This window comes from Lonchura striata, chromosome 1, assembly GCF_050655825.1.
Source record: "Lonchura striata isolate lonStrDom1 chromosome 1, ASM5065582v1, whole genome shotgun sequence".
Classification (NCBI taxonomy): Eukaryota; Metazoa; Chordata; class Aves; order Passeriformes; family Estrildidae; genus Lonchura; species Lonchura striata.
Window position 1 is genome coordinate 98,625,591 of NC_140703.1, and position 18,534 is coordinate 98,644,124.

The 18,534-nt window shown below is 38.3% G+C and overlaps 1 protein-coding gene across 7 annotated transcripts in view; it reads left to right on the forward strand.

Annotated features, from left to right (window-relative positions):
* Positions 1–18,534, forward strand: part of TBL1X (transducin beta like 1 X-linked) — a 196,045-nt gene that overhangs the window by 19,846 nt on the left and 157,665 nt on the right. Inside the window, exon 1 of one of the 7 annotated variants that reach the window (XM_085584303.1) lies at positions 1–17,661. This exon is cut by the window's left edge and continues 13,508 nt beyond it. The exons of the other annotated variants lie outside the window; for them this stretch is intronic. The gene's annotated coding sequence lies outside the window, so the exon portion shown is untranslated. The remainder of the gene's footprint in view (positions 17,662–18,534) is intronic. 7 annotated transcript variants of the gene reach the window in all.

Sequence of the window (18,534 nt, forward strand, 5' to 3'; positions counted from 1 at the left end):
AAGATTCCTTCTTTTTTCTCTAGTTTAGAAGTATTGTTAAGCTGGTTGAAAATTTAGTGTAAGGTATTATTGGAAGTAATTTGATGTGAAGAACAAAATGTGATGTACTGTTCTGGTCCACAGTGGAGTTCAGGAGCTACAAGACAGTAGCTTAGACTTGTTATTTTTTTCTCTTTTTGTGTAGGTTGAGAATATTGGTCTGTATGAAGCATACTGTAGGCTGTTTAAATAGTGACCATTAATTTCAAGCCACAGAAAATATGAAATGAAAATATAGACATACATTTAAATGTTTGATTTGCATCCTTTTTTGCTGGTAGCAAGTCTTTAACAGCAAAAATCAATATAACAAATTGTTGACCTAGCAAAACAGTCGGGTTAATTGTACAAATTGTACAATCTGATAGCTTCCCCTAGAATTATTATTTAGTAGTGTTTTTTTTTCCTTATTAACAATTTTTCTTAGAAATCTTAGTTATGAGTCTGGCTGACGCAGTAAAAAGCCTGCAGTCAGAGAGGCATGCAGCTTGTAATGGACAGAGGCTGTTATAGTACTTAATTTGTTTCTTTGGCTCTAGTGATTGAAACATAACAGCATTTCTAGTACATCAGCAAGCTACTGTTTCAAGAGACCTTTCATAGGGGAATGATAAGAAGTAAACCATAATAATTTAGAGAAAAGGAACACAATCTGGGCTTTGCAGGAGGAACCCTCACCTATCTGGCAGATTTCTGTTGATCTTAGGCAATTGTTGTTTCCAGAAGGTCTCTCACCATTGGTTTCACAGTTTTTGAACCTGATAGTTTCAAAGTCTATTCTCAGCTAGGGTGCTTCCTGTGAAAAGTGGTGTTTGGTGAGGTGTTCATGTGTGCCACATCATGCTGCTGAGAAGTAAATTGTTTTCATCCTGCAGTTCTTGCTTCACTTACTACATTTAATGTTCCTTTGGGGGAGAGGGAGCAAGAGAGAGAGTGAAGCAAACAACAGTGCTGATACAGCGTGGTTTTATTGGACGTAGAGGCATGCATGCCAGCTTTCCCAGGTTTGATCTCCCTGATTCTTCTCCATGGTAGGTTTGGTTGAAGCTGGTAGCAAAACAGTAGCTTAAAGAGAGTGATCCCGTGAAGGGAAGAATTTACACAGCACCAGTTTCAACCTTTAATTGAGAATTGGCCTTTCTGAAAGAGAAAATTGGTTCTGCAAGCATTAATACATTACTACAAATTGTTCTGTTGATGAATCTTTAAATAAAACCCCATGAAAATACACTAGAACAAAATGAAATAAAAACCCCAAAACAACAACAAAAACCCCATCCACAAAACCAACCAATGAACTGACCAAAAAAAAAATCCCAAACAAATGAAAAAAAAACAAGCCCAAACATCCCCCACCAAAACAAAGTTAAGCAGATGACATACTTGTCAGTTGAGTGCTGATAGGTTGCCTTTTGCATAGGTGCTTACATTTTGAATTGATTCTCAATTGTCAACTTGATGTGTGTGGGTAGTAAAATGAACTTTTCATGAAAAACATTCTCATAAGAACAGGTGCTATTTGTGGTTCTTCTGGTACACGTAGGTATATGTTTGGGGAGAAGGGAAATCACATATTAGTATTTTCACATCTTCTAAATTGACTTATTTTAAGCAATGTAGTCTTTTGATCATACCCAGTTGTTTGTCTGCTGGACAGATATACTTAATTTTCCAGTAAAAAAAAAGCTTTCTTATTTAATAAAAAAAACTTTAAATTTTGTCATTATAATTTCAGTCACATTAATTAAAATACAGGTGATAAAAAGAACATTTATATAAAGGAACTGATTATGCCTAATGGTATCAAGATCAGAATTAGGCATAAATTTTTACATTACCCGTCATGCTTCCTTGCATCAACATATATACCTTTATTCTAATTCTTTCTGCAGTAGTTTGCAGACTATTTTGGCTGTTGTATGTGGGTCAGTACTGTACAAGTTGACACTGATCCAGAAAGGAGCATTTATAACTGAGAACTGATGTTTTTGCCAGTTACAAATGTATTTTTCTTCATTGAACTTACTTCAGTGTAAAATTTAACTTGAAAAAAGCCATTTCCCCCTTAATATCTAGACTTTCAGTTCTTGAACATTAAAACCAAAGTGCTATTAGCTGTATTTTGATGGAAGTGTTCAGGGTTGCATTGAATGGGGCTCTGAATAACTTTGTGTAATGGGAGGTATTTCCCTGGCTGTGGCAGACAGGTTGGAACAAGATGATCTGTAAGATCCCTTCCAACCTAAACCATTCTATGATTCTGTGAATACACTGAAGTTGAATTTTAAATAGTTAAACTTAAAAAAAAACAGAAAGGGAAATCTCCTACAAATGTATTTATGTACTTAATATTTCTATGAAATATGTGTTTTTATTGTAGACCAGACATTTCCTTCTTACAGGATGAGGCTGTAGGTGTTCAATATTTATGTCTGTGCTTAACTGCATACACAATGGTTTCACAGGAATTAACAGCAGCAGTTGTGTGCAGAAAGCCTTGTGTGTGTGTGTGTGTTTGTGTATATGTTTAGGACCTGACCTTCATTGCTAGTTTATAATTCCTAAGAATTTCCCTTCTGAAGTTGAAATGTTTTAAAATCCATCTTACTTCTACTTCGTCGATTTTAAAAACATTACCAGGTAACTAGGAGCTTTCCATAGACAGTGAACACCATCTTGTTGGGCCTTCTGGTTTGTCTTTGTGGTTCATGTTTAATCTTTGGGTACCCCCAGCCCCCTCTCAGTGAGGGCTGGGCAGAGGAATGTTTGATTGCTGCCCACAATGCTCTTAGGTGAGGCTTCTGTGTAAATAACACAGCATTTAGTAATGAGAAAGTTAGCAACTCTCTTAATTGCTCATGAGACATACAGTGTAGAATTGTGCTTTGAAATTTTCTTTCAAGTTATCTCTGTATCTGCAGTCTGAATTTTATATCCACCAGCAATGCAGACTTATTCTGTAACTAAATGAAAGAAGTGTACATTTCGAACATTGTCTAGTCATGGTTAGTTCCTTGTGTTACAATCCTTAGAGAAGTTAATGTTCTCTTCTGAGATGAAGGAGGCCTGTCACCAAAGGAATTGAATAAATGGTAGTGGTATTCAAAGGGCAGAATGAAAAGACAGGTGTTGGGATTGCAGATGTAGCTTTAGTCAGATGAAGGAAATGGTTGTAAATATGCAGTCTGGTTTATAATGTAGGAAGAAGGGGACTCATGGAGTTCCCAGACAGTATATATGTAGAGTTTGGATAGTTTATAAATGTTTGAGGTGCTTTTTCCTGCTTGTGTAAAACAGGATTTTCAGAAGCTTTCTTTCTAAGGCAGGCACTAAGCTTCATTTACCCAGCCATTTTGAAAACAACATGAATGCCTTTTGTATTGTTAAAGGACGTGGTTTGCAATATTTTCCAGGACTGCTGTGAGGTCAGCCTGTGGGGCTGTGTCAGCCGTGTGTCCCCAATGCTGGGGACAAGCCTCCCACCCTGGCAGGGTCTGTTCTTGCCTGCTTGCTGGCCCTGCTCCGTGCCAGGCTGGTGCTGCTCCGTGCCATGCCAGCACTGCTCTGTGCCATTGCTCTGTGCCAGGCCAGCCCTGCTCTGTGCCATGCCTTGCTCCGTGCCATGCCAGCCCTGCTCTGTGCCATTGCTCCGTGCCAGGCTGGTGCTGCTCCGTGCCATGCCTGCACTGCTCTGTGCCATTGCTCTGTGCCAGGCCAGCCCTGCTCTGTGCCATGCCTTGCTCCGTGCCATGCCAGCCCTGCTCTGCCATTGCTCCGTGCCAGGCTGGTGCTGCTCCGTGCCATACCAGCACTGCTCTGTGCCATTGCTCCATGCCACGCCGGCACTGCTCTGTGCTGTGCCTGTCTCCTCTGGCTTGCTGCTGACCCGGGTGAGGCTTCTTGTGGGACAGTGTAACACGTTTGATGGTGCCTCTGTGCCTCTCCCCCGAGAATATGAGGAAGAAGACTTTACCAGGGGTGTTTATTGTGGCAGAAGGCATCAGCCAGCAGGCGTTCTGGGAAGCAGGGAGGAGGTGAGCAGCAGCAGTGAGAGGCAGCAAGGCCGAACTTGCCTGGCGCTGCCATATGGCTGCTGAAATATTCCTGCCAAATCGCTTCTTGCTGGTGGGCAAGAGGGCTGTGGTTGGAGGAGACATGAGCTGGGCAAGAGGGATGGATGACAGCCTTCCCTGGCTGCTAGGGGCTGTAGGATGTGCTCTCCTCCTCTTCTGCCCACTGGCAAGGGCCGTCCATCATCTGCGGCTGTTGTTTGATGCAATTACTTTTTATTGACCAAGACAACCTTAATAGATGGGTTTCATTTATGTATCTTGGTTTTATTGCAGTTTAGCCCTCTAAATACCCATGAGGCTCTTAAAATAACAAGGATACTATTAATTAGAAGCTAAGCATTGTAAGCTTAAAACAATATATACTTTCTTCATTTGTAACTACCTGTAGGTATTTAAAAATAGACTTTCACTAAAAATGTTTTGGTAAGTGATAGCTGATCAGTATAAGAAATCTATGTAATTTACTTTTTTTTTTTCCTTCTCTTTTTGTCTCTTGCTTATTTGAGACACTGTTGTCATGTTCAGTGTCCTTGTAGTCCTCCAAGGTCACTGTTTTTCCCATTTAGTCTGTTGAGTGTTTTACCCCATGGTGAAGGTATTTTTTAAATAGTAACTTGAAATAATTTTCAAATCCATAAAAGCAAACATAAGAATTACAACTGGTTTAACCTGTGAAACTACCCCACTTGTTTGAAATTGAGAAGTTTTTGCGGAGACGGTGTCTCTTAAACTGGAGGGAAAGGGAGAGAAAACAAGTGACAATAGCTAAATGGAAGGCCTTAGAGCTGAAGGCCTAATGTGTAATAGAGTATTTTTATGCCATTTTGCAGTCAGCAACAAAATGAAGCAAATACATTGGACTAGAAGCTGAAGTCTTCAACTGTGAAATGGAAATTTATCTGGTATATTGTACTTTTAAAAATATATTGTTTGTTTTTCTGCTAATGAGTGCATGCCAGATTATTGTTTACGAGTTACCATTCTAGTCCAAATCAGAATTGAAGTTGGCAGAACATAAAGGAAATTTCAAGGCAGCTAAATATCATCATCCGGAGCTTCATTTACTGTATGTGTTTGTAGCTTCAAAAGTACGATACATCAAGCAATAGGCATATTAGTCACCAGCACAGTTCAGTGCAAATAACTCTTTATTTTTATGAATTCCTATTTATGAATTAATTAAAATATCATATTACTGCCTTTAAAATGAAAAAGGCAGTTATCTATTAAGAATAGAGCTGCTTAGCCTGGAATACCAGAATACCAGACTGGAATACAGTACTTTTGTGTAACTGGGAAGTGCCTGTAAAGCACCGTGCTTTTCCCTTGTGAAGTGGCTTGCCTGGCTCTGGTGCTGTGCAGTGTTATGTTACTGAGACATTTTGCTCTGCTGGCACAAGTAGAGCCATTTCACTGGATCTTAGCTCCCACTGCCTGAATGTAAGAGTGTTAAAGGGTTGAGAGGGAAAAAAACCCTGAAATAATCAGTTTGGGGACATTAACAGCTACAGCTAGAGTGACTTCCGTCTGATTTCAGCACTTGCCAACCAAATCCAGAGTTTATATGGTAAAACTAAAAGGTAGGTCAGCCCACAAACTTGCCTTAGGTAGCATGAGCTACATGGGAGTTCAGGCATCTTGAGTAGGTGTATGTCGCCTGTCTAAGCGTTGTTGAGGTTTTCCTAAGAAACAAAATCCATACTTTGGATTCATAAAATCATAGAACATCTGAAGTATAAGGGTCCCAGAAGGAGTCTAACTCCTTGCTCCTCACAGGAGTGCCTAAAACTAAATTGTAGGATTAAGAGCTGTCATCCAAGATGCCTCCTCCAGCAGGCCTGGTGCTGTGAGCATTTCCCTGGGGAGCCTGTTCCAGTGCCCAGCTACCTCCAGGTGAAGAGCCTTTTCCTAATGTGCAAATTGGCATTGTCTGTCACTCCATTCCTCCCAGAATAGAGCACTTGGCTCTGTTAAGCATCAGCCACATTCCACAGTGTTAATGTGCTCAAAGATAAGGAATTCCTCCAGGTGTTGTAAGGATTAGTGGCTGAAGGGGTAAAGGAGACCAAAGTCCTGTCACTCCTTCACACAATGGGAAGAGCTCCTGGCTAGTTTGTGGTTCATTCCATGGGGCAGCACTGACTGGCCAGGTAGCACATGGATCCTCTGGATAATAGCAGGAGTTTGTGAGGCCCTTCAGCAGGCCTGGTGTATCAAAGTGTCAAAACCCAGATTCTTTTAGATCTGCTGCTTATAGAACAGCATACTTATTCATTACGTGAGCTGCAGTCTGGTATGAACTTAATTCAAAGCCTGTTGCAAATGCCTATTTGTGGAAGGGGCATGAACTTTTTTTTAAAACACATTTTTGAGTGTAATTGTGAAATGCACATAAAGTTATAAATCCATCAGCAAACTGACTATTTTAAGGCCATCTAGTCATGTTTCCAGAGATTAGATTTTTACAAATGTGGTATTTTTAGCTGGATGAAAATGAACATATACCACATGCTGGAGGTACAAAGCAGCTTTGTAAGCTGTAAGTTTAAAACCTTCTGTTTTCAATATGATGTTTTTAAATCTAATGGTGTACAGTATTTGTCAAATGGTATATCATTATAGCGTAACACAATTCTAAATGTCTGCAGAATTATTGTATAAATTTGTTATTTATAATAAAGCTAGAGAAGTTATGCTGATAATTAAGAATTCTTATGTAATTAATTTCTGTGACACTTGCACGAGGACTTTTTACTACTATGCTATGTAGAAAAGCATGTATATATGTCTTTTATGATATTGGGCTGTGATGTGCAATACATAAAAGTTAATTTATTTGTAGACCACATTTTCACCCTAACCTACAATAGGAATGTGGATTTTCATTACATTTTAATTGATTGTTTTTTATTATGGTCCAGCTGACATTTCAAAATATAGCTTATATGTAACAAAATTCCTATCTCCGTTAATATATAAATTGCTTGAAATTACTTTTGGTACAGTTCTTATCCAGACTGATCCTAGGAGTGCATCAAACAGCATCATTAGCCACTCAAAAGAGGTGATTTGCCCTCTGTATTCTGCATTGGTTCAGCTTTACCTTGAGCACTGTGTGCTCTTCTGGGCCCAAAACTGAACAAGGATGTGAAGGTCCTTGAATGTGTTTAGAGGAAGTCACCAAATGTGGTGAAAAGGGCTGGAAAGCATGTCCTGAGAGGAGCAGCTGAGGACTCTGGGCTTGTCTCCTTGGAGAGAAGGAGCCTGGGAAGCAACCTGGGAAGGAGCCTTAGGAAGCTTCCTAAGGAGGGAAAGCAGAGAGGGAGTGCTGATCTCTTATCCCTGGAAGGCAGTGAAAGGTTGTGTGGGAACGTCTCAGAGCTGGACCAGGCTACGTTTAGACTTGGCATTAGGACACCTTAGCAAGCGGGTGGTCAGACACTGGAACAGGCTTCCTAGAGTGGTGGTCAATGCCTCAAGGCTAACAGTATGCTTTAACTCGAGGCTAGTCCTGAACTGGCCAGGGTGGGACTAGTGAGAGTTGGGGATCCCTTCCAACTGAGATCTGTTCTAGCTATCCTTTAGCTGTGAAGCTCCTCCTGTTTTGTTACTAGACCTGTAGAGCTTAGTATCAGATCAGGCTGAACTTACATACTGTAGCCATGCAAAACAGAAGGAAAAAAAGGTACCCAGGCACTCCTTTACATTTGGACCTCATGAAAGCCTGCTCTGAGTGTGGGTTCAGTTATTTTGGAATGTCCACTCTGGAGAGTCAAGTAAAAGTATTTGTTACGATCCGTTCTCAATACTGTTTTACAGATATAAGAAGCTTATTCTCCAGCAATGTCAGTGTAAAAACCAGTGCAATAGCCCAGTACCATGTGTGTTGGTGGAGTTATTCTCTAAAAGTGCTGCCATCTTTCTTTCTTTATTTTGTTTTATAATTCTGTTGTAACTTGTCTAAACTTTAGTCCATTTATCTATCCCCTTGCTGTAACCCAGCAAGTATCAAGTGGTTTGAACTGTGCTGTGTTAGATTATAAAACTCTTCTCTAATGATGAGGTAATTATTCTTAGCAGTTGTTACAGAAAATGTAATAGATATGACTTTATGGAAAACAGTGAGATAGGATTTGTGAAATAGTAGTAAAGTGGACAACTTAGCTGCTACGTATGTTCCATTTTGGTGTAATGAACAGAGCATTCTGAAAGCTTGCAGATACTGAGAAAATTTGAAAATTCAGAAAATTATAAAAAAAATTGCCAATTCTTTATTCTGGAGGAAATAGATTATATTGGTAATTGAAAGACAGCTCAAGAGAAATACAGGTTGTTCAGGGTTAAACTCACCATGTCTGATGATGATTTTTCCTGGATTGACACATCCAGGGTGTGATCAGTGCTTGCTTTTGTTTTCTCATTATGCTGAGATTTAATTACCTGTATTTAGAACAAAATCCCCTGAAACTGGAAATAATTTACATTACTTTGCACTGTTTTTTTAAAATGCTGCACCCACAATAAGTCATTTCCCTCTTGCTAGTTATAGCTGTAAAGAAGTGGTGCTTTACGGGAGGGACCTCACTATATGGTTGGATGGGATGAGGTACATGGATGGAATGGTTAAAACTTGAAAGCCTTCACCTGCTTTTGCTCTGTATGTTCTACTGAGAAATTATTAACAGGTGCTGAAGGCATGAGTGCTGCCTGCCCTGAACTATCAATGCACAAAGAAAGATCAAACATACTTTTTCTTTTTTTTTAAATAAAAGGAAACCACTGGAGTTGGAATTTGTGAGGACTAACCTGACAATACTTACTGAATTTTCAGTGACAGTGAAATGTAAATATTAATAACCACATCAGCTGTTCTTTTTCAATCTGTTTTCCCTGTCCTACCAGAGGGAGGACACTAGCAGAATGAGTAGGGTTCAAGAAACTATTTTAATCAAACATTAAAACACTGTTGAGAGAGGTGTGGCTGGGGGGTGCTATGCTCAGAAAGATAAAGACACCCTTCTAAAATAAGTAAGATTATTTTTTGCTCCTTCTTTGTTTTGTATCAGTGCCCGTCCCATCCTCCACATCATGTTTGTTAGCCTGTAGATTTTGAAAAGATAACATTTGCTTTCTCTCCATATCAAGATCTCAATCCCATTTGCGTTGACATTTTAGCTTTATGAGGGAGAATGCATTATGTAAAGTTTCCATTAGCCTGCAAAATATTAAATTAAGTGTTGAAAACATGAGTTGTTTGTGGTGAGTGAAGCAGAGCAAGCCATGGAGATGGTTTGTACTCGTCAAAATTAGATAAAGCTGTAGGTTTGGTTTTTTTAGGTTAGACAGAAAATGTAGCCAACCTCTTACTTTCCTTCCCATCTTTTTACCTTTGTTTAGAAAATTTAATAGACTGAACAAAGGCCAAGTTCTTAATAACACAAGTGAAAGCATAACTATAATTTGTAGTTGGAAATCCTGTGAGTAGTATTTGTGGCCATACGTTCCTTTGGCAAGATGTTACATTCTCCTTGAACATGTAATTATGTATCATTGCTTAATAAGGAGAGAACTTCTTTGTCAAACATTTCTCTGTAATGTTAAGCTTTCAAACTACATGTTGTAATAGAATGTTTGGGAATGTATCAGAAGATTCAACTGCTGCATTTTTTTTTTCCTGGTGGGAGATAACCCTAGTACAGCAGTAACTGTAATCTAAAATGGGTAAAAGTTTAATATGCAGTGGTGTATTTGTGCATAAGCAGTACAGGAATATAAATTAAATCAGTCTCAACATGCACTCACGATAACATTCTTCCAGTTTGTTTGCAAAATGAAAGAATATCTGTCTCTGGTAGAAAATTCTATGTTTAGAGCAGTGTCTCGCTATCCTTTGAAGTGTTAAATCCTCCTGGGTTTCATTTTTTTTGGCACAAGGGTAGTGGATGTTTAAGAAGCCAACAACATTAGCTTGCACAGGAGCATTCCTGTCTTATTTTTGTTTCTAGGTCTGTTTCCTGTGTTGGGGGAAGGGCAGTGAGAGCACAGCTGCTCCCAAAGTTCAAGATGAAGCTGCTTCTTCTGAGTGTTTTAAGCCTTGATCACGGTTTCTTACTGGAAGTCTTTAAATGACATTTAGTCTGATCTTCAATTGTGCTTTTATGGGCGAAATCTCCCTTCTTCCCCCCCGCCCCCCATCTTCCCTGACCCTCCATCCGAGTCCCCAGCAACAAAACCCACTCACTAATTAAACAAAACTCCTGGTTATCTGCAACATAAATATCAAAGAGGATTCTCAAAAGCAGAGCATTTCGATGTTTCTGAGTTCAGCATCTGCTTGACAGAGCAATTGATCAATATTTGTTCTGAGAATTTTTTTTTCCTTCATTTTTAAAATGTTGATGCAAGCTAGCACAAAAGATTGGCTCTTACATTGCCTTATACATATTTTAAATCAAGTCTTCTCTCTGAATTTTTCTGACATATATTCCTTGGGCAGAAACATTTCTGACTTTTCTACAAACATATTAAAGCACCTCTTTCTTCCATTTGTCCAGCTAACATTTTTATTTTGTTATGTTACAGTCATATGTATATAGAAGGAATAAACCAAGCCTGCAGTGGGAAGAATGTAATTGTTGCAGTTATTCTCTTATCATGCAGTGGTAGGACTTTCTTTTGAGGTACCTTTGCTTATATGGACTGCTTAGGTGAGAAAGAAAATCACATATTGTTGATTGTATTTGAATTTCCTGCTTGAGAGCAGATTGTTGGTTGTATAGGAAGGATGTGTTTTGTTTAAAGTGCAGAATAATGTGGAAAAAAAAATTGTTGCTTCCCAGAGGCACATAGTTAGGGACAGCAGGTACTTAGATGGAAGTCCAGTTTTCAGTATGGCTGTTTCAAAGTTTGAAGATAGTTTAATCCAAACAGAGCTGACAAAGAAGTTAATGTTGGACTCTCACTGTTGATTTACAAAAATGTTGGCAGATCAGAACAAGAGAAACTTGGCTGAGCACCAGCACAGGAGACTAGATAACTGAGGTAGTTACAAGCCCAGGTTATGATCCAGGTAAAATGATGGAGTAACTGTCCCAGGCTTGGTAAGTAAAGGACAGAGGAGAATCGCGGGATACTGCTAATGCTTGTCACCATGAGTTTGTTAAAAATAGGCCCTGTAACACTAACCACTCTTGCTATATTTTTGAGCTGTTTATATATGTTGGGCTGTTGACAAGGAAGAAGTGTAAAAATACATGTTTTCCATAAGTTTACTCCCTTGGTGCTCTTTGGCATTTTTGTGAAGAGTCAAGAATGATGCACAGTGAGGACACGCAGTAGGTGAATTAGACCTAAGGGAAAATTTTGATGATCCTTGAGTATCTGTGTGTACCAGTGGGCTGCCAGTCCTCCACACTTGAACATTTTTATTGGCTCATGTTAAAGTAATCAGTTAAGAAGTTTATAGAATACTCAAAGATCAAGAAAATAATTTATTAGAGGAAATGGATGAGTGATTGTGCTTGTCAAACTGGGCAAAACAAGGTCTTTGCTTTAACACAGCAAATGTACCTGAAGGGTCAAGGACGTAGAGCTGCTTTCAGTAGCCTCCATCCTGTGTAAAACATCTACAGCTGCAGGGTGGCAGGAGCTCTGGGTGTGTAGGCTAGAAAGTGTGGGAATGGGAAGGGAGATGGAACTCTGGCTCTGCGAGGTATAAGGCTGGATTGTTTTCTCTAGTTCTAGTGACTACAGATAAAAGAGAAAGTAGATGAAGGTTCAAAGAAGAGTTGTAAGATTAAAGGGTGGAAAGAACTCTTAAGTAAAAAGGTTCCTTGTTTAAGGTATTGAGCTTAATAAAAAGCTGAATTGTATTCTGTTTGAGCCTTCTTAATGTGTTAATCTCTGAACTTCTGTGTTTATTTCTAAATGGGAGAATCATAGAGCCCCTCTATTCTGATTCCTGTTCTGTCATGTCTTGACAGTTTTAAAAGCTTCACAAATTTTATCTATAAAAAGGGTTTAAGAGTATTCAGTGAAGTAGTTAAATATAATTACCTGATTTTATAGATGGAGAAACTGGAATAATGTCACATGTTTTAGTTCTGCCACTAGATTTTTTATGGAATACATTTACAGAAATCTCAAGGTAGGGCTGTTTTATGATTGTATTGTCCTTTGCAATGGTTCTGTGAATTTTCCAAATTCAGGATAATTACATTTTGTTTAAAGAATTTACATTTGTTACCTGAGCTCTGATTTTGAGGAACTGTATTAGTACCTGCAATCCTAAAACTGAAATTCAGTGGAAACTGAGATGGAAAGTTAGTGGATTTGGTAATTATTTTATAAGTCCAAAAAGGGAACAGCAGCATAATGAAAAATATAAGTTATTTTTTTAATAATCCAGTGAAACACAAGCATATTCATTTATGGGCTACTCAGGAAAAATCAAATAGGTGAGACTGGTATGAACTGTGGCATGAACTTTCTGGAGAGAGATTGAAGTAAAGAAATGTGTGATAGAGTAAAACATACTAGAAATAGACTCAAGGAAGAGCAAGTAGTCTTGCTCTTCACTTTTAAAAATGCATCAACTTACTTATGGAATCAGTAAAATACCCTATGTATGTATTTAAAAATACATATGTGTGTGTGTGTATATATATAAATGTTATTTCTATGGAAATTAAAATATTTTTTCTGTATTAAGAAGTGCCATATGCTGATGCTGGAGAATAAAGTTTTAGTGCCATTTCTTACCATTAAAATATATATTAAAGAAGTAATACAACTTATGGTATATTTTGCATAAATGTTCATTATGTGCTGTCTTTTCCTATATTAGTAGCAGGACGCAAATAGTGAACTAAATAATGAATACACTACACAATATAGTGTTTTCGAGCAAAGTGCTTATAGTTACACAAAACAGGAAAAACAGAAAAGCAATACAAAAATGTGGAGGAGATTAAAAAAACCTGAAACTGAAGGAACAGGGCATGGAAATAGGATCTGAAAGTTCACATGTAAGCAATTTTCATATTAATATATAAATAAATATACATATGCATCTAAACAGAGTTTAACTAATCCTTCTCAATTTGAATTTTCTCAAGGATAGCTGCATGCTTGCTATCCTATATCAAATGAATTATTTTTCAGGTATAAACTTGTCAGCAGTTGTTCCAAGGTTCTAGTCTGCTTCCACCCTCATGATATGTTGGGGTGTGGTGCTTCAAAACTTGGCTGCTCCATAGCTGGGAAGAGTGATTCAACTTTAATTAGGTCAGTCTTTCAATGTCAAAACCCTCAAGCCTTCCGTTGTCCCAACAGATGCATGACAAAAAATTCAACCCGTAAATCATGATGTTGTGTGTGTATACATGAACTCTTGGAGCTTCAGTGCTGCGAGAGCTGTGAAACCAGAATTGTTTAAGCTACCAGCAAATAAATAACACCAGGTCCTGCCTTCAGCCTGTTCTGAACTCTTAATAACCAAAGAGAAATGTTCCAAGTGGATTATGAATAGTGGTAGTCTGGCAAATTATAAGAATATTGAGCTAGTGTGTTTATAAAAGTGTTCAGCAGATGTTTGGAGTCAGTGCTGAAGGGCTCAGCCCTGCAGCTGGACACAGAAATTGTGGCTGATTAAACCTGAACTGACTCAGCTACCAGGTCAAAATTGTGTCATTGCTCAGAGCCTCTTTAGCTTGTCCCAGGTGAAACAAGACTCTGCTTTTCTTCTCTAGGTGTTACTTTAGAGGCAAACTCAAACTATGAACTGTGCATTACTGTTGTTGTCTGATGTGATCAATGGGGAAGATTTTCCTCATGTGTGTACTCATGTATAGATGGTGGATGATCGTCTGTGTGTTTTTAGGCCTTGGCTGATTTTTCCTCTAAATATTGTGTATATTGTGCATTTGTCACAACAGCCAGTGTTCATTAGTGTTACAGTTAGTAGAGGTGGAACATGTAAATACATCTGTAGCTGTGGTTGTACAAGTTGCTCTAAAATGCTATATTCAGTTGTGTAATACTTCTGACTTAATAGGACTTATTTTTTTTCTGCTCAGAAGTATTTTTTTTACACCTAAACAATATAAGCAAAAAACCTGCAGATTTTTAAATTTAATGTTACCAGAAAGGTTCCTTAGATTCTGTATCATTATTTGAAGGAAAGGGGAGGGAAAGGAAAAAATCTAGAAAGAAATAAGCTTTTTCCTCCATATTTTTTTGTGTCTGTTCTCAGACCACAGCAGAATTTTGTGTGCAAATAATACATTTGGTGGTGTATTTTATTTTGAAAAAAAATTTCTCATATGCAGGTGTATTTCAATGTCGGCAGCTGTTTTTCTCTCCCACCTCAGTACTAACCTGTCTGTCAGTCTCCATCATCCTGGGAAATGTGTGCCTGGGGGAAAGGAGAGCAACATTCTCAACTCTCCTGGGATTTATAGCAGTATGTGAAGAAAATTGCAAGATCCAAGGATACTGTATCATACGTAATTACTGTTGTCCTTCCTCTTGGCATACTTTCCCTTCCATTTTTCTTCTTGATGTTTTCTGGGTCACAATTCTGCCTCTGTTATCTGACTGTCCTCACAGATGTAATGAATCCCATCTTTAACCATGCTGTTTTCTTGAAGACTCTATCCTAAATTTCAATGTACTGGGATTAAATTATTTTGACAAGAGCGTGTAGTCACAGAACAAGGGGGAACAGGTTCAAATTGGAAGAGAGTAAGTTTAGATTAGATATCAGGTAAACATTCTTTGCTGGGAGGGTGATGAGACATGGGAACAAGTGGCCCAGGGAAATTGTGGTGGATTTCCCATCTCTGGAGGTGTTCAAGGCCAGGCTGGATGGGGCTCTGAGCAGCCTGGTCTATTGGAAGGTGCCTGTGCCTGTGACAGGGGGTTGGAACAAAATGAACTTCAAGGTCCATCTACAACCCAAACCATCCTGTGGGCCAGATGAGGCCAAAGATTTTAATGCCCCATCCCCATTTTAAAACGCAGGTTTTTCAAGCAGGTACCGCAATGTGGAATGCTAACTTTTTGTGCTGTTTTTCTTTTCTTTTATTAATGTGAATTGAAATGTAAAGATGATATTTTAAAAGTCAATACTAAAAAGGAGGCAACCAAAATGCTTAATTTTTAGTCAGGTTAGCAGTCTCAGTTGTCATGTTGATTACTTTGGCTGTTTCTGCAATGTTAAGCATGTATGGTACTAATTTAAAGGATATAGTTAAAAATATAATATGTTCTATAACATAAATTTCAACTTGATTTCCATTGTACATCTTTGTAATTATTTCTGTATTTCTTCCATCACACTTCTGCAGGATATGTTCCAAAATGTGTTTAGCCTATGTATTTATGGAAAATGTTCTTCCATCGAATTTTCTTATGTACTTACAGTTCTTTTAAAAGCAAAATGATTTTTCATTTTATGGACATTTGAATAACTACTTTGCATTGACACCAGGAATAATAGTAATAAAAGAAATATTCCTGGCAGCAAGGTACCACACACTATCCATCTAAAACCTGTCTGCTTCCATTATGGACTGAGATGCCATAGAACCTCTTGGTATGTTTATGAGTGGTATAGATAAGTGTTCACAAAAAATATAAAGCTGCCCTGCGATTTCCATGTGTTCTGCACATTAAAGTGCATTACAGAGAAAAATAGAAAGTTTTGTGTTACATGATTTGCTTTCACAGAGCTGTGGATCTTATTGTTGTGGGCAGCTCTTTAAAAAGTGTGACTTCTGATTTTATTTGTCTCATCTTATGCACTCTGTTCTCTGTGCCCTGTGGATTGAACAGTGAACTGTATGAATTTTGGAAGTGGTTTTGGGCCATTCAGCCTTGCTGGTTTTATGGGTGTTGTTCAGTTATCAGGAATCACTTGGAAAATTATTCCTGCTTTTTTACAAATTTGTCAGATGCTTCTGGCAGGTGCTGCTGTTAAAGAGCAGAGAGCTAATGTAAAAGAACTTGCTAAAAAATAATGCAGTGTGGCAATGGTAAAGCATTTTAAGCTTCTGATTGCTCATGTGTCTTCTAAGTCCAAAATAAAGTATCTCTCTTACTCCAGAATATACCAGTGCTTTACAACTGAATATAAAGTCATACCCTGTAATTTACTGGCTGATTCCTCAAAAAGTGATTTGACTTAAAAAATAGCATAAAACTCTATTTGATCATACCAATATGTAATAATTTCATAGTTATGACATGCAAAGCTCATTTTTGAATTTGGATGTATTAGTACATGTTGCATAACACAGGCCACCAGAGTTTTGCTATTAAGAAACCTAAAGCTCCCTGTACTCAAGATGCATTCATCACGAAGTGGGGAATAACATGCCTTACATTCATCCTTGCATAGCAGTGATAATAAGGGCTGAACTGAAGTGCTTTCAGCACGGCGGCATCCTCTGAGTGCTGAAGAAAACTGTCACTGGCAGAACAGGTTTAAGTGCTCATGAAAGAACTTGATCTTTCCAGTCTTTGGATTTACCTGTAAAAAGACTACTTACTGTATATAGTCATGTGGGGAGAGCCTGTTGCCGATTTTTTGCTGTCCTTTCACAAATGGAATTTTGAATGAAGTTGTACTGTCACATGAAAAAAAAAAAGAAATACGCTTATATCAAGTTGTTTTCCATCCATGAATATAGAAATGAGTTGAGTAGAATGTTTAACTCACTAAAACATTCATGGACATCTGTATTACCCTCTTGGTGAACTATCACGTGTTGCTTCTTTGCAGAAGCTGGCAGTATTGCAGTAATTCCAGATTTTTCAGGCTTCCTAATTTTTGCCAGGTGGAGGAAGAACAGTGAAGATTCCTCTCTGATTTAGCTATTATGTCACGTTTGTTCACTGACTAAAAGGAGAGCAGCTGATCTAAGCTACTTCACGAAATGGTGCTCTTAGTCTTTCTTTTCATAGAAAAAATAAGTGTCTTCAGTTCTGCTCCATTTTCCTCTCCCCAGCTGATCCTTGCTTCCTCAGGCCTGATTGCAGGTATAGGACAGTAAATAAAGCCTTGGACCTGTGTTTTACCCCTCCTCCATCTTTCACATCTAGAAAGGAGAAGTTGACCTCACTTTGTGTGTCCTTGATTGAAAAAAGAGGGCTTGGGTAGACTTCGCTATAGCACGAGGAGCAGAAATAGTCTGAAGGGCAGGAGGTGCATGTGGGTGCAGTGAGCTGACAGTTTGAGCTACAGGCACTGTAAGGCTGGCAAAACAGATACCTAGTGTGAAATTTGGAGAGTTACAGGGAGCTCTGCTGCACTTCTGGGCAGCCCGAGTACAGCTGCAGCAGGAAGCAAGGTTGCTGCACTCTGTAAAATGGCAGCCCTGCAGCTGCTCCGTGTGTTACAGATGCATAGGAAGAGGTCAGAAGAAGTCAAAGAGGGCTAGAAGAAAACTGAGTGCATTCCTACAAAAAAAGGCTAATTTTAAAGTCAGTTATTTCTGGTCTTTGAATAGAGTTAGCACTTCAAGGGAAAAATTGTGCACGTTTAATGGTAAGTAAATGGCTCAGTGTTTTAACAAACATGACTTTTTTTAAAATCTACTGTTGGTTTGTTCATTGCTGATGAGAATTGTGTTTATCTTTGGTTAAGGTAGAAAAGATACTAGATTTATTTGGGTGGCATTTTGGTGTTGTGATCTGCTTTTTCTACCTTTGGCATGATCACTCAGTTGTATCTTTGATTAAGATGGGAACACATCACAGTTACAGTGGGGTTTTCAGTTCTGAGCAAACCAAGATAAAAACAGGTGAAGGTTTAGGAAAGCCTGGGAAAAAATTGCTAATACTATTTGTGTCTTGGTCTTTGAAAGTCTTTGAAAGATTTTTTTTTTTTTTTTAAGAAAAGCCTATCAGCAGCAGGATATTCAGAACATTTATTGGAAATTTTATGCACATTTTCCAAAATAAATATTCTGTAGCAGTGCTACCTAAGTATTTTAGGCATTGGCATTGGTGTTGACTGTTTTGGTCAAATACATTTAAATTCAAATAAGCTGTTGAAATTTAGAAAATTTGTCAGTTTAATAGAAGTCCCTCATTGATGAAAAATAAGAATGTTTGATAAAACAGATCTCATCTGTAGCCCAGCCTGATCTTACAGAATTTTGAGGGCTCTTCTAACTTCTCCCAGTTAATTTTACATAGCAAAAGATACAGTTCCATGAGAGACCATGTATGCAAAAGTCTGTGGAAAAAGGAACTATTCAGGGCCTAAATAATAACAATGCAGAAAAAAATGCAGCAGTGCTAATACCCTGATAATGTTCACAAACTACTTTAAAATATTTCTGTGAGAATATGATTTACAACTGCCAGGGCTATTCTGCAATCTTAACAGTTATGCAAATTACTTGTGTGAAAAATA